The 13,453-nt window shown below is 33.7% G+C and overlaps 1 protein-coding gene across 1 annotated transcript in view; it reads right to left on the reverse strand.

Annotated features, from left to right (window-relative positions):
- Window positions 1–13,041, reverse strand: part of LOC148304767 (acyl-CoA Delta-9 desaturase) — a 52,094-nt gene extending 39,053 nt beyond the window's left edge. The window contains exon 1 of the mRNA XM_088267781.1: window positions 12,812–13,041. The gene's annotated coding sequence lies outside the window, so the exon portion shown is untranslated. The remainder of the gene's footprint in view (window positions 1–12,811) is intronic.
- Between the last annotated feature and the right edge of the window lie 412 nt (window positions 13,042–13,453).

A 13,453-nucleotide genomic window follows, 5' to 3' on the forward strand; every position in this document is an offset into this window, starting at 1 on the left:
ACGCTTTTTATTGAGCAGAAACTCTTTTATTTGTATGTCAATTTTTTTTATAAAAATAACTGCTGTACTTGAAGATAATCCAGATTTTGTGAACAAGTATTTGGACACACTCAAAATGTTGTTATTTATCGTTTAATAATAAGTCTATCTTTCACTCTTAAATCTCGTCCAATTGATCGATAAATCTTAGAAGTTTCCTTTCAAAACTTGTTTGCTACTTTTGCATACATTCATTTATATACTTTGTCTATTATGGGCATTATATTATGTACCTACCATTTTCACGTTTGTAATTTGTTGGCTATGATTACTTGGTTCGCGTACAAACATAATAACAAACGATAACCCCAAGCCGTACATACTAGTAACTTTGACCTTGATGTAAAATTTCAATGTAAGCCGATGAAACAAAGCCCTATTCATTATATCACGGGTAGCCAACCCGCGGCTTGCGGTCATTTATGAAGAATATACATATTTCTAAACCAGTGATATATTTGTGATATCATATATCGCTCACTCCTTTCAAGAACGTCATAAATCAAAAAACTTGATTTTTCAGGAGAACGTTTTTAAAGTTTAAAAATATAATACAATGTATTAAAAATAAATATCAAGCCACTTAATGAACTTTTTACTGTGCAACAGATCTTTTTAGGTAAAACCTGAAGGTTTTTTCACCACTTGAAAAATATGTAGGATATTTAAAAAAATAATTAAACAATACATTTTCTTCAAAACGCAAAAACAACACTTTTTACGCTGCAGCGGGTAAATATTGAATTAAAAAATATCCCTCTTTTGCTGGGATATAGTACATTTTCTGGGCATTCCGAAAACATGCACAACTGAAAATTGACGATTTTTGATTTATGACGTTCTTGAAAGGAGTGAGCGATATGCCCTCAAGCATTATCTATGAGCCAAGTCATGGATGTTATTATAAAAAACAGTGAATATACGTTCGCACGCTTTTCAGCATTGCCAATTTAAGGCGATCTCAAAAATCTCGAAAATCAGTTAAGGTGTGCAATTTCAGTGTGAAATAGATTTATAAAAATTAAGTAAGCGAAGAGAAACTCAAATCTCGAAGATCTCCAAATTTGAGATCTCCGAATACTTGTTCACAAATTTGGATTATCTCCAATTTTAGGAGTTATTTTTCATATTATTTTTTGGCATCTGAACAAAATGAAGAATGATATGAAAGTCTGGGCATTTTCGGCCGTCATAGGCTAGTTTATGTGATCACTTATGCATGCCTAGACGGTCATAAGCCCCGTAAATGCAGAGACTTCCATATTCTTCTTCATCTATGTTGAGATGACAAAAATAACAAGAATAAGGTTTCATGAGGGTTAATTTGTGCTTAAACGGCACCATCCCTCCTAACCTAATCTGAGCTAATATTATTATATAAATTAAACCATATCCGCTCCCTATGTGGAGCATATGGAGTCCATAAACTGTCTCCAGGCTATTCTGTCGTCCGCCAGCTCCCTTGCATCCTCCAAAGTCAGGTCCACTGCCGACGGATTGTCAGCAGTGGTCGCCCTGGGCGGCGCGAACCTGATGCCTTGTAAAAGAGGCAAGCTTGATGGCGGCTCTCGGGAGGCATGCGGAGTACATGGCCAAGCCAACTGAATCGCCTTTTCTTGACGACAGTTGTGACCAAGATTTAAACTAAACTAAACTGAACCAAAAATGAATATGCACAGAATATATATTTTTTTTAATCTGTGAATAATGTCATTTTGAATTTGACAAAGAAAGAGCCACAAAAATTGCTTAAAGAGCCACATGAGGCTCGCGAGCCACACGTTGCATACCCCTGATAACTTGCTAAATGGGGCTTATTTTATACCATAGTTACAACATGATTTTTTTTATCAAAAAATCACATACTTTTGTTATGAACAGAAAAAAATTGAAAAATAACGGCATACAACAGAATCCTGATCCCAACCCTTATGTGTGGAAGTAAGACATGAAGTTAGCAAAATGACAAAATGCGGTCTCTCAGACGAATGTGCGGCAAAACGATTTATGATAGATGTTCGAATGGTGAAATAATAAAAATAATGCAAATCTGAGATAAGCATTATCGATAAAATTAAGAAAGGTGTGTTGAGATGGTTTGGACATGTGGGACGAATGAGTGAGGAAAGACGGTAAAACAAATTTATGAGGCGAACGTCGTTGGAAAAAGGAGCAGAGGAAAACCGAAAAAAACTTGGCACGATCAGGTATGCCAAATACTTGAAAGTGGTCACGTTAGGAGTTGAAATAATCGGCGGGTATGTATGAGGAGATGCATGAACGTGGAGGATACGAAGAATGTTTGCAAAGACAGAGTGATGTGGCGTTCTATTCTCTCTGCCTACCCCAAAGGAAAAGCGGCGTGATGGTAAGTTAGTTCTTTTTTTCTACCTTTGAAATGATGCCGGCGCAGAAGGTAAAAATACCCTTCCCGAACTTAAGCATCAATCGACTGAACGGGTAGAAATACCTTTCCCATCCTTAAACTGCTAATCAGATGAAATTAAAATTAAAAATCAATTAATAGTTTTTAATGAACATATTCTAGGAAAAAGTGCGAATAACGCGTTTCACGCCGAGATCCATAAGTCGACTAAATATTCTTTTAAATTAGTGTATGACAGCTGTTTCTATGAATTGATAACATCGTATAACTGTGCTAGCGCCAACAGCTTAAAATCAGAATTTCAAATTAAAATCATTACAAACTAACATATCGCTCACTCCTTTCAAGAACGTCATAAATCAAAAATCGTCTTTTTTTCAGTTGTGCATGTTTTCGGAATGCCCAACAAATGTACTATATCCCAGAAAAAGAGGCATATTTTTAGCTTAATATTTACCCACTACAGGGCAAAAAGTGTTGTTTTTGCATTTTGAAGAAAAAGTATTGTTTAATTATTTTTTTAAATGTACTAAATATTTTTCAAATTGAGAAAAAACCTTCTATTTCTACCTTAAAAGATCTGGTGCACAGTAAAAAGTTTACCAAGTGGCTTGATATTTATTTTGAATACATTGTAATATATTTTTAAACATTAAAAACGTTATACTGAAAAATGCAGTTTTTTTATTTATGACGTTCTTGAAAGGAGTGAGCGATATGTATAACAAACATATCGCTCACTCCTTTCAACAACGTCATATATCAAAAATCGTCAATTTTCAGTTGTACATATTTTCGGAATGCCCAGAAAATGTACTTTATCCCAGCTAAAGCGGTATATTTTCAACTTAATATTTACCCGCTACAGGGCAGAAAGTGTTGTTTTTGCATTTGGAAGAAAAGGTATTGTTTTATTATTTTTTTAAAATATACAATCGATCTCCTGAAAAATCAAGGTTTTTGATATATGACGTTGTTGAAAGGAGTGAGCGGTTTTATGTTGTTACAGTTGATGAAAAAAGTGAGAAAGAGCCTAAAAGAAGTCAAAAATTGTCATTAAAAACCTAGTACAGAATTTTTGACACTACGATTAAAGATTTAAAAATGTTTTGACAAATACCAATTGGTATTATGACAATAATAAGCTAACAAACTAACGATATAATATAAAGAAAATATCTTCTTTCCTTGATTTTACATTCGTTCAAAGTAGCATACTTTTTGCACTTCATAGTACGATTATGTGTGCTTAGAGTAGACGAATAGAGTGAGAGGCCCAAAAGAAGTCTAAAACTATCGCGCAAAACCCAGTGGGGTATTTTTCGACAGTATGAATGGAGGTTTAAAAATGTTTTGACAATACCAATCGGTATTATGACAAGAACAGGTCGACAAACTGAGAAAAAATGCAAAGAAAATATCTTTTTAGCCTCGTTTGATCCATCCAAAGTTGCATACATTGCCTAATAGGATTATGAGTAGGTACCTACTTAGAATAGACGAAAAGAGTGAGAAGTCCAAAAAAGCTGTCGCGAAAAACCCAGTGCGGTATTTTTCGACGGTATGATTAAAGGTTAAAAAACGTTTTGATTGATGTAATGATAGAATGCAAAGGAAATGTCTTCTGTCCTTGTTTGTTAGTTCAAAGTTGCACACATTTTACATTACATAATCGAATTATGAAGCTGAATGAACTATAAAAAAACTTTAAAGACTCGCCTACGCTGTTTTTCGTTATATGTATCCACCGATCGCCACAGGTGAAGTTTATGAGTGGGATTTATTGGTAGTTTTACGAGAGAAACCAACATATCATCGTGAACTTATGTTCACTACACGGGACGGAAATAATCGAACAATACATTAATAATAATTGTGTTTGTGTAGGCAGGTGGGGCGATCAGGCGCACCTCGGGATAACTAGAGATAGGAGTGCCAGTTTCGGGAATAATTCGGGTAAAAATTACACACATGATTTTTGATGGGATACCAATCGTCTAAAAAGGAAAATCGCTCTCTGAAACATGATCCCAAAAGGTATACGCAGGAGAACGTTTTTGTTATTTTACTTTGCAAGCGATACTTAGTGAGAAAAGACTGGTCTTCCATAAGATGGACCGACCAAATAAAGGAATTTAAGAGGTCCTCATTCAACGCTGTTTTGTTGGTCCAGGAAAGAGAGAGAGGAACGTAGATGAACTGTGGAGGTCCTCGCCAAAAAGTCACATTTCCAATATTGCACAAAAACATAATTTAATTGCAAATCTGTTCTGTTTACTGTATTCTATCGAAATCTTAATTAAAGTTGTGACAAAACCTGAACAATTCTGTGCTTAACCAATATGATTTCATTAAATCCCACCAAAACGTAACAGTTTTACGAGCTAGAATTCCTTATTATTTAAAATCATTTATAATGAAAATGTAACGTTTTGGTGAGGACGTCCACAATTGTAGGTGAATGTAGATGTATTGTGATGGGCGATGACGTAACGACTTCTTCACAAAATGTCGTTACATAATTTAGTTTTGGCTTTGATCATTCAACGCCAATCAAGCTACAAATTTGTCGCACGTATTTGTATACAGGTATGTATAATATATACTCATACGTTTCTAACTACAATAATATATTTTGCATAAAGTAATAAGCTATTACTACTACCATAACGCCATTTACCCGTAGGGATAGGCAGAGAGGATGAAACGCTGCACTCTTCTCTCCTGACATACACTCCTTGCTTCCTTCACATCCATACATCTATCTAATCATACATGCCCTCCGATTACGCAGACTTTTGGCAGAGGGAGTAAAGCGGTTTTGACTAGATGAGGGTAAGATATAGGGGGTGAGGATCGACCTTTTAAAACGACTTTTCGTTACAAGGTCAAATTTCATTTCGAGGTCAAAAACTTCGCTCGGTGAGAATATGACGTAAGCACAACGCTGGCATTGTTATGTTGACGCGAGGCCATACATAATTTTATGTTGTTAATAAAATACAGCTTAATTTTTATGCAAGCAAAACGTAATAAATGTGTTATCCTAATGTTTACAGGTGTATTTGCGGTAGCCGTTCTGGGCTCTTGACAAACGGAGTCGAAAACAGCTACAATGTGATACTTCATTATGTTAAAGGTACACTCTCAAAAATGAAAAGTCAGTACGCAATCGGCTGTGCGAGAATCCAAACATTTTGTCGGCAAATATTTTTTTAGAATACATATCAGAATTAGATTTTTATAGAATATTAATTTATTTATTGAAAATACATGTTTTGGATCATTTTTAACACCTTATATTTTATTTTTCATTAATTGATTCGGCAGTCATTTTGTGGTAAAATGTAAACATTTTCAATTGAGGTATTGTTATTTTATTTTATCTTTTGTGACACGTGTTTCAGTGCATACACGATGTTCGAAAATGATGTTCAGAATGCATCGAAACACGTATCACAATAGATTTTAAGAAATAGTGGTATTTACCTACTTACCTTTCAAAAACTCTTTTCTTTTCAAAACCATATTTAGAAAAAAAGCTTATTTTGTGAATGCAAAAACAGTGTTTCAAGAAAAAAATATCAAAAACCTGGGTTTAAAGAAAGTTCAACGTATGTTGGGCCTTAAGCGATTTGATAAATGAGCCAATCATACAAATTGGAAAGATCTGGTGAAGGAACGAGCGCAAGAAGATGGTGCGAGCTATTTATAGAAATATATTAATAAAATTAGCTCCGTTTGGTTTATAGACATGATTGTATTCGTGACGTTGGACTTGTAGAGAATAAGTAGAAGAAACTGATTAAAGGTGAATAGAAATAGGTAAAACACGACTAAAAACTGACACAATTGAATATAAACTGGAAAAAAACTGTATGAAAAATGATAAAATGAACTGAAAAGAAAATGGGGTCAAAAGATAAAATTGACTAAAAACAGACAAAATGTATTATTTCGAGAAATAAAAATACTTTGTGTTCTGATCCACTCACATTTTTATTAACCAACTAGTTTCGGCAACAACCTGTTGCCCTCTTCAGGGTTTCATTTAGTAATAAATGAAACCCTGAAGAGGGCAACAGGTTGTTGCCGAAACCAGTTGGTTAATAAAAATGTGAGTGGATCAGAACACAAAGTATTTTTATTTCTCGAAATAATATATCAATATGATCCACAAAGTTAATGCTTTCAATATTCAAAACAGAAAAAAGAATTTAAAATTTAAACGATTAAAAACATTCAAAATACAATGAAAGCTAACTTAACAGTAGTTTCTTGTAGAGAATTGGGGAAACTGACTTAAATTAGCGAAATACTTAAAACATTTTGAGTGTGTCAAAATACTATACAAAATCTTGATTATCTTCAATTACAGAGTTATTTTCATATTATTTTTTGACATCTCATCAAAGATGAAGAAGAATATGGAAGTCTGGGCATTTACGGGGCTGACGACCGTCATAGGCTGGTTTAAGTGATCACTTTACACACGTGTAACATTCTCCAATTCTACCCATTATTGACAACCACATTGCTCAAATTCTTGGAAGTTGTATATATGAACCAATTTAGATACAAGGTATCTAAATTATTTGTATTATACAAGGTATCTAAATTGGTTCATAGATATAGAACTTCCAAGATTTTGAGAAGTTTGGTTGTCAATAATGGGTAGAATTGGTGAATGTCGTCAGCCTCGTAAATGCCCAGACTTCCATATTCTTCTTCATCTTTGATGAGATGTCAAAAAATAATATGGAATACTTAAAAACCAAACTAACTTAAAAGTGACAAAAAACAAACGGACGAAAAACAGAAAACTATCTAAAAATCTATCTATCTAAAAATTGATAAAATCGACAAAAAACCGACTAAAAAAGTCAAAACGGACTTAAAATTGAAAAAAAAACATACAACGGACTAAAAATGACGGTGAAGATAAATTGAGAACATTTTTCTTAACCTTTTAATGCATTTTTTGAAAACTATTGTATTAAAATACTGAAAAAACATAATTTTTAACGTGATACTAGTACTAAGACAACACAACCACTAAATAACCAATGAAATTGTTGCAATCATGATTGGTATTTATGTATTAATTTTAAATCAAACACAGATTTTTGAGTCTACTTAGTTGTATTTTATTAACAAAAACACATAAAAAATTATATTGTGACAATTGTTTCGCCTTTTAGGGCATTATCAAACGAATGTGAAGATCAAATGGACTACGGTCCTTATGTAGCTATACAATTCTAAGTGACAGTTTTAACACGTGCAGCAATAATTTATGGGAGACAACAGTAGCTAATGGGGGATGTAGGTATGTACCCTTATATTTATTTTCTGGGAAAGGAAGAATTTATTGACATGGCCATATTTTGGAGAATTAATATTTTAAAGCTTAATACAATTAATACATAAATTAAAATGGAGTTCTACAAATTAAACGCCAAATCAATAAATGAATGATTGGTATTGCTGTTTGGTGGTATGACGTAACATCTGGGTGATATTGTTATCTAGACACCATCGACATGTGCACCGGCGGACATGACATGTGTTATTGACCACGAGCTACGACCACACTATGTAACAAGAGCGTAAGTGACGCCTTTTTATGTGTTTGGTATGTGTTAACATCACCGTAATCGGTCATAGTTTAGAAAATTATAGTCTGTTAGGAAACAGGTTGTGACATTTTTATTAAATTTTCTTGTACACAATGAATTGGTGGGTATGTTGACAAGAAGCAATATCTTACAACCAACTACAACAGGCTGGTAATACTGGACAAATTTATGGGCAGATAGTGCTTGTAAGTGAGTGGAAACGAATAAAAGTGTTGCAGTATGAATACTCATATCGCTCACTCCTTTCAAGAACGTCGAAATAAAAAAAACGTGATTATTCAGGAGAACGTTTTTAAAGTTTAAAAATATAATACAATGTATTAAAAATAAATATCAAGCCACTTTTTGAAATTTTTACTGTGCAACAGATCTTTTTAGGTAAAATCTGAAGGTTTTTTCACCATTTAAAAAATTGTTAGTATATTTAAAAAAATAATTAAACAATATCTTTTCTTCAAAATGCAAAAACAACACTTTCTGCCCTGTAGCGGGTAAATATTAAGTTTAAAATATGTAGTTTTTGCTGGGATATAGTACATTTTCTGGGCATTCCGAAAACATGCACAACTGAAAATTGACGATTTTTTATTTATGACGTTCTTGAAAGAGTGAGCGATATAATTGCAATATTGCATAAGTATTTAGGAAATTGTTAAATTATGAAAATAAGGATAAAAAGGGAGTAAGATCAAGTAAGAAGTTGAGGGGAGAAGTAGAGGAAACATGAGAGTGATTATGTTTCTGATGTCTTTTCTCATTCAGTCGCATTAAAAAAATTAAATTGTATGTACTTTTTTACTATAAGTATTTATTCCATCAGACACTGGATTATTCGCTCTACGGATTGTATATGAATACTACAGGTATACAGATGAAATATCTATCGTTTTGTTTCTTCATATATTTGAAAGGATCATCCATGCTTCCAAATCATCCATAATCCAATACAATTGCATATATACAAGTTCTAAAAACTAATACAATATGACTGTTAAAGTGACCGCTAAAGCCAACCAAACGTATATTTACATATAAAAGAAGATGGAGGTCTGAGCATCCTGTAATATTTACAATTTTATTAAAAGAACAGGATTCATCACCATGCCTTCATATAAGGAACAATCGATCGAACACCAAGTAGTTCTGGTGCCTTAAGCTCCATTTGATGCGGAAAGGGACCAGAGAAACACCTTTTGAATTAGTGGTGTTATTTTCATCGTGCAAGCAACCTACGCCAGTCTCCGACCAAAGCCGTCTTTAGATTCGGACCAGTACACTCTGGTCTAGTATTCAGTGCGTGTGATGACATCATCGTACAATTTGGGAGAACCTTAGATAATGCTAAGGTAACACTCGACTCCGATTAGGTAGGTAGGTACTTAACAACAACAAAAACTCCATTCAACTCTTTCATAATATTTTTGTTTACTTTCAACCTTGACATCGTCTGCTGCGTACACGTTTCAAAATGTTTTTTTGACTCTAGGCATAAAATCATTCAACTTTTGGTATACGAGTATGTCGCTGGTTAAATGCAAAAGGACCACAACGCAAAAAAAACTCTTTATTCCAAAATAGTATCTAAATGGTCAATATTTTCATACTTGAAAGTCCCTTGATTCTAGCGTTAGAAATGGACATTTCTAGAATCGTGGGTGTCTTTTTCAAATATGAAAACGTTGACGATTCAGATACCATTTTTGGAATTAAGAGTTTAATTTAAACAATCTTCCACAGTCATTCTCGAAACGTTATTCATATACATTTATTTCCTCATAGATACATCTTTACCATCCATTCCATACAATCTTTAATTTAACTAACAAACTATCACACCGCTTCTCCGCAGGGATAGACAGAGAGAATAGAACGCCAAAGTACTCTGGAAAACATTCTTAGACACTTCTGTATTTAAACATCTCCTCGTACATACCCGCCGATTATTCCAACTCCTGACCGGACCGCTTTGAATTATTTGACGAATCTGATCATGCCAAGTTTTCCTCGTTCTTCTTCTGATCTATTTTCCAATTCAATTCACATCGTAAATTTGTATTCACCGATCTTCCTTCACTCATTCGTTGCACATGTCCGAACCATCTCAACACACCTTTCTTTATATAATCGATTGTGTTTATCATAAAGGGAAAAAAACATGTAACTACATTATTAAATAATTTTTTTTATCATTCGCTGCATGATTTAGGAAAATAAATAAAAAAGAGGATTTAACGATCTTTTTAGCGCTAGTTCACGAGTAAAAGGCACACGACCCACGAAATCCATTAAAAGTAGCTAAATAATATCAACATTAAATTATTTTCAACCTAAATCAATACCTTGCCTATTCTAATCTACCGAATTTTAAATATTGTCCATGATAACACAGATAATTGGTATTTTTTAGCGTCGAAGTCAACAGCTGTCGACTCGCGTCATAACGTAATATTAGTTTAAGGGGTTCTATCAATATAGTCTCTACCTGTATTGATAGGACCCTATGGATTTGAGTGCCTGTTGGATTTTGTTTCCTGACGATGGTGTATTTCTTGCCGATAGTAGAGAAGACTTGCAGCAAATATATGTAAGCGCTGTAGAACCTCTGATAACTTATGCCTCGAGCGTGTGCATGGAAGCTGTTCGAAAGAAAGTCATCAGAAAGAAACTGGACTACATGCAAAGACCATAGCCATATAGCCATCAGGTCATGCAAAGGTTACAGGAAAATCTCCCTAGTTTCAGCTCAGGTTTTGATTGGATATATGCCACTCGATCTGAGGATCGGGTAGCATGTTGAGGCATACACTGTCAAGAAAAGCCTCACAGGATCTGCCAGAAGACAGATTTTATATTTTACTTTGATGTTGGTAACAATGTGTGCAAGGAAAGTGATTTGTTGATTAATATTGACAAGTCCAAAGTCATGGTTTTTGAAAGAGATGAATGTAGACCTGGGTGTAAGATAGTAGTGAATGGGGAAATTTTGGACTCGTATGATTAAGTATTTCAAGTACTTGAAAATCGTTAGGTCAGGAGTCGAAGTATTCGGCGGGTATGTATGAGGAAGAGGCGAATATTGTCAGATTGGTGTGGCGTTCTATTCTCTCTTCCTGCCCCGCAAAGAAGCGGGGTGATGGTAAGCTAGTTAGTTAGATAGAACTGTTTTCAACTCACCGGACAATAAATCGGTCTAACTCGCAGACACACTCCTTTCAAGAACGTCATAAATAAAAAAAACTTGATTTTTCAGCAGAACGTTTTTAAAGTTTAAAAATATAATTCAATGTTTTAAAAATAAATATCAAGCCACTTATTGAACTTTTTACTGTGCAACAGATCTTTTTAGGTAAAACCTGAAGGTTTTTTCTCCATTTGAAAAATATTTAGTAAAAAAATAATTAAACAATACCTTTTCTTCAAAATGCAAAACCAATACTTTCTGCACTGTAGCGGGTAAATATTAAGTTAAAAATATGCCGCTTTTTCTAGGATATAGTACATTTTCTGGGCATTCCGAAAACATGCACAACTAAAAATTGACGATTTTTGATTTATGAAGTTCTTGAAAGGAGTGAGCGATATGTACTCGTATGTTGAGTTATTGAGACCTATCTTAATCCAAGTAAATACAACGGTATTACTGATCTGTCAAGCCTAATGTCAACATGATATTAACTTCTAGATAACGTATACCAAATAGTTCATATAACACTGTATTGGAGTGATGCAGTCGTATATTATGTACATAACCAAAATACAGTGCAATAGCTACGAAAACCATCCAGGATTACCATAATAAGAAACAATAAAATAAAATGTTAAATAATAGCCGTTTTATATTTATGATTGACTACGCCTTAAATCGAAGGAGAATTTTTTATACATAGTTTATTCTCCTTTCAGCCCTTGTCTTTACCCAATGGTGCATAGGGCACTGCGTTGTATATAATCAGCGTTATCTTGATCATTAAATAATCAAACTGAATGTGATCCAGTCCTGCGACAGGTACAATTCTGGTACTTTTATTTGATTAATATTGCAGTGAAAAATCGCTAATATTTATTTTGATCCTTTTGGGAATTGAACCAGGGAACTCCAATACATTATTCTAGCACGCTTACCACGACACTATGACAAAGGTGGAAATAGCTTACTAAACAGCCACATGGTAAGACTAAATTTAATCGTTTTTATAAAGCGTAAAATTACAGCAATTTGTTTTCAGTTATTAGATTCTAAATGCTGTATTTTGTGGCTATAGTGCGTGAGATTCCTGGTTCGATCCCTGAAGAAGTCAACATAAATATTATTATAAAAAAATTGTATTATCCTGGATTGATGCTTGAAACGAAGGATTGAACATTGCCTTCGTATAGATAGAATTAACGATTAAAATAACTACATTAATTGATTCGGCAGTCACTTTGTGGTAATATATATCCATTTAAATTAAAGTTTTATTTGGTAAATACGGTATAAATAGTGGTATTTACAATGTAAAACTTAAATTAAAAATGACCAACATAACACAGCGTCGATTCGATACAGTGCCCTATGCATCAAGAAGGATATATTTTGTATAAAAGAATATAAAAATCAAACGCTTATGGTTTTAAGATAACTTGGTGAAATGATTTAAACGTGGGTATACTTGAAATTATAATAGTTTGTACGTAGGTAGGTGTTCATAGCGTAAACAAAATAGAGGCGTAACATTTGACAATCGGATGTAGAAAAAAAACTTACCAAAAACCGGTTTGGAGGAAGTATTACACCCTGACCTTGACAAGCAGCCTGCAGAAAACTGTAGCAAATGCACGTGCAACTCGCGTGGATATTACACAAGAGCGATTTGTATTTTAAACACCAATAAAAACCGTCGGATCCACTCAAAGCGTCAACATGGTGGCTTGCTGCCGGTGCCCGAAATTAGGACGGGCTCACACTACACGCGACACGCTACGCGGACGCCGAAACTGGAATGGAGAGAGAATGGAGTATACGATATGATAGAAAAGGTTATGGTATGGGTGGCGCTGGTACGTTAAAAAATCGTTCTGGAATCTACGCGCAGTGGACGCGAACCTTTTTGCGAAAGTTCTTTAATCTTTTTGTGCTAAGATTTATTTACAACATTATTTACTTACGGTTAGCAAACAATGAAAAACACATAAAATGAAATGAAATAGAGTGCAATATAAAATAAATAAATGTTTACATAATTAAAATATAACTTTGTCTTTAAATCATTTAAAATATTTAATTTTAACATTATTATAATGTCTACCGTATCAAAGCTTACCGCTTTTTTTCAAGACTGATTAATACTATAGTATTAATTACAGTATTATAGTGCTATAATTATATTATAAATATAGTATAAACCAG

Source organism: Brachycentrus maculatus, unplaced genomic scaffold (assembly GCF_059751285.1).
Source record: "Brachycentrus maculatus isolate JH-2025_06_01 unplaced genomic scaffold, ASM5975128v1 h1tg000305l, whole genome shotgun sequence".
Taxonomy (NCBI): domain Eukaryota; kingdom Metazoa; phylum Arthropoda; class Insecta; order Trichoptera; family Brachycentridae; genus Brachycentrus; species Brachycentrus maculatus.